General features: G+C 30.0%; 1 pseudogene; it reads right to left on the reverse strand.

Annotated features, from left to right (window-relative positions):
• Positions 1 to 2,068: 2,068 nt before the first annotated feature.
• Positions 2,069 to 3,021, reverse strand: LOC140969502 (uncharacterized; annotated as a pseudogene).
• Positions 3,022 to 3,661: the final 640 nt, after the last annotated feature.

The raw sequence follows: 3,661 nt of genomic DNA on the forward strand, positions 1-3,661 counted from the left end.
GTCTAACGATTATTATCTGATATTTAAATTTTTTTTATATTATTCGGGTATATGAACCACCAAAAGACACTTTGACTTTTCAAATGTTCAACCGATGACATACATATGAGCTGCGACATTGTTATCAAATTCATTTGCAGTATATCAATGGTTGCATATTCGATCGAGATATATGAGCTGAAGGAACCGTACTGTACGCAAACTATAATCTGTTAGTTCTTGCAGGCACTATCAATGATATCCATGGGATCATGAGGTGATTCTATTAGATGCTCTTACCATGATCTGATGAGTGCAATCAGACTTGAATTATGATGTTCTTGTCATCAAGGGGTTGATGTACATAATGAGGCTAACAAGGATAAGTCAGTATAATCAGCAAATATTGTTTCGAATCACATGAATTGTGAACCTACAACTAACTATAATCTTGAACTATTATAGGTCACACAAGTATTGAATTTTTTGTTCCCGTTGAGATAATCAAATTTAAAAAGTTGGATTTGATGATTTAGTTTGATGTAGATCAAATATATTATTTATAAAAGAGTTTATAAGTGTATTCCATTTTTGGAAGTTGTGAAAGTTAGCTTGACTTCTAATTAAGTGAGGAGAGTGCAATTATCTAATTTAGTGAAAGAATTTCAAAATAGAAAGCTAAAAAAATGTACAGTGGATCAAAATTTTCGATTATCATTATATGAACGAGATTTGTATCATCATCACATCGACAATGTTGGATAGTTAATCGAGATTATAATAAATCCATAATCTTAAATTGTTTAATTAGTAAACAGTGAAAATATAGTCAAATGTTGAATAATAGATTTTGAACAAATCAAATATCCAAGGAAAAATCTAGAAGAATTTAGAATTAAATAATTAATTAAATAATAACTATTTAATTATATTATTTTCAAAATATGGAAAAATACTACATAATTATTTGACTATTTTCCAAATGTTGAATAATATTGCATAGTTATTTAAGAGTAGGTCTCTTGTTAGACGGTCTCACGAATTTTTATCTGTGAGACGGGTCAATCCTACCGATATTCACAATAAAAGGTAATATTCTTAGCATAAAAAGTAATATTTTTTCATGAATGACCCAAATAAGATATCTGTATCACAAAATACGACCCGTGAGACCGTCTCACACAAGTTTTTACCATCTCACAAAAAGTTGAGAATATATTTAAAAGACTAAGAGATAATATAAATATTTATCATGAGTTGATAAATAACACAACACAAGAAAATCTAAATCTAGATTCTCTACTATCTTTCTGTCCTTATAAATCAAAATCTCGACCATGTGGATTTGTGAATCTAAAACCAATTATCGGCAAAAACTTTGATTGAGATCAATCTGGTTGAGGAATCGATTACATGCCTTGGCAAGTGTTTATTGGTGAACCAAAAATTAATTATCGGCCTTGTAGTTTCTGCCACCTTGATATACTATCAAAACCTCTTGGCCATCGTTGTACCGTACCGTCATGTTTCGCGAGTCGATCTCAACCCAAATTATTGTTTAGATTTCTAGTGAAATCTAAACAAGAAATTCAGTTTCCAATTTTGGACCTTATTTGATATTGGAAAACGATGAATTCCGGTTGATTGTTCGTAAGGAATTAGAAGAATGACTATATCCACTAATCCCGAAATAGTTTTATGTCAAACATTTAGAACGCAAAGTTATAATAAACTCTAAACATCTTATGTATGATTTTGAATCATACGATGCCAATAACTTTTTATTGTCAAAATAAAAATTATTTGAATTTTTTTAAAAAAAATTATGTTGGTCTTGAGTGTGAGAAAACGGTACTCCAACACATAGAGGATAAAAATCTCATAACTACAAAATTACATTAAAATCAACCCTAAGTGACTGGCTTCACAAACATGGACAATTTAATTAAAATTGAGAAATGAATTGTCTGGGTCCTGATCACATACATTCAAACTTACATATAATCGCGATTATTAAAATACTAATGTATTTTAGCCTCACTATGGGCTATTTAGTGGGTTCAAAGAGTTCCCCTTTCTTCCTCTTTGTCTAACTAAAATTAGACAAAATATATAAGGTAGAAAAAACAAAAACCCCAGCAAATATTTATGTGTGACAAATCCGGATTACATGAAACCCAAACTCCCAAGTAAAATACAAGGATTACCTTGAGCTAACTTGTTCAAGGTTTTGAAAATTTTCGTTATGCATTCGGTATTTTTTCCATCTACACGATATCAAAATAAAAAAATAAATTTTGTTACGAAATTTGCCTCTTTGTAATCCATAAAACTGAATATCAAGAAACTACAAAAAAATAAAATAAAATAACATTCCAAAAAAGGTGTGAGAATGCATAGATAGCAAAGCTCGTTCAAGAACATAAAAATAAACTTCTTTGTCTTTGTGAAGGGTTGATGTGAAGCTCAGACCAAAATCAGTGATTGCCTTTGTAAAGATAAATCTACTTTTAATCATCGAGAAAGAATATTGTTAATACTGAATACATGGAAAATAAACTCCATAAAAAATGACAAAGCTACCGACTGATTGGAAGTTGGAACCATATTCCAGATTAACATGTTTGATGTCTTCAAATCTCCATGGACAAGGCAACCATCATGTATCTTACCAATCGCATCGTCAATCTGCGCTACAATATAATCCAATCGTTTTCAACAACACCTTGCAACCCAAAGTCAAGCAGTATGTCTTTCACCGAGGGCCCCTCAACAAACTCACACGTTAAAGTGTTCAACATTGGATCATCAACATAGAGCGCTAGGGTCGAAACCCCTAGCTCTCTAGCTCCCTGCTTTGACATTTGCAAAGATTCAAGCAAATAACAAAACTCTTCAGTTCCTCTATCTAAAAACACTCACCGCATTTAAGCTTTTGAGAGTGAGCTTCGAGTCTAGAGATGTATTCATGTATTTCTTTGAAAAACATTCCTTAACAATAGACCTTCTGTAGAACCCGTAATTAGACTGCGTATAAGCCATGCATAATTCTAATTTTTTTTTAATTAAATTGACTTCATTGCATGAGTATTTAAATGCATTCTTTGAAGCTAAGTATTTTATTCAGTAGTTTAAATTTTATTCTTTTCAGTTCATTAAGTGAGGCCGGACCGGAGTTGGAGTAAAGAAATAAATTTTAATATTAAGAAAATATTCTTAGAATTTATTTAAGATAAATAATAAATCATTTTAAAATTAAAGAAGGTTTAGGGATTTATTTAATTAACTTGAGATAAGTAGCAAATAAATTCTTTATGTCCAATAATTTAATTAATAGCCTAAATTTAAATATGTGACCAATTGAGATAAGTTAATCTAGACTTATTTTAGTTAAGAAATTATAATTTATCCTGATAGTAAATTTACCTTTAAGATTTAAATATCTAACCATGTATGCAAGATAATGTTATTCCTTAACTAATTAATTAATACTTAATGGGTAGATAAAACTTTAAATATTTAAAATACATGAATTAAGCAATATTTCTACCTAATTTAGCATTCAAAATTTCGGCCCCCTCATTATCCAACCCAATCTTGATTATTTTGGCAACTCTCCATTGATATCATTTCCTTAATCATTTCTTGGTTTGATAATTCCTACACTTTTAATCCTCATTAA

The sequence above is a fragment of the Primulina huaijiensis genome, unplaced genomic scaffold (assembly GCF_012295235.1).
Source record: "Primulina huaijiensis isolate GDHJ02 unplaced genomic scaffold, ASM1229523v2 scaffold42041, whole genome shotgun sequence".
NCBI lineage: Eukaryota > Viridiplantae > Streptophyta > Magnoliopsida > Lamiales > Gesneriaceae > Primulina > Primulina huaijiensis.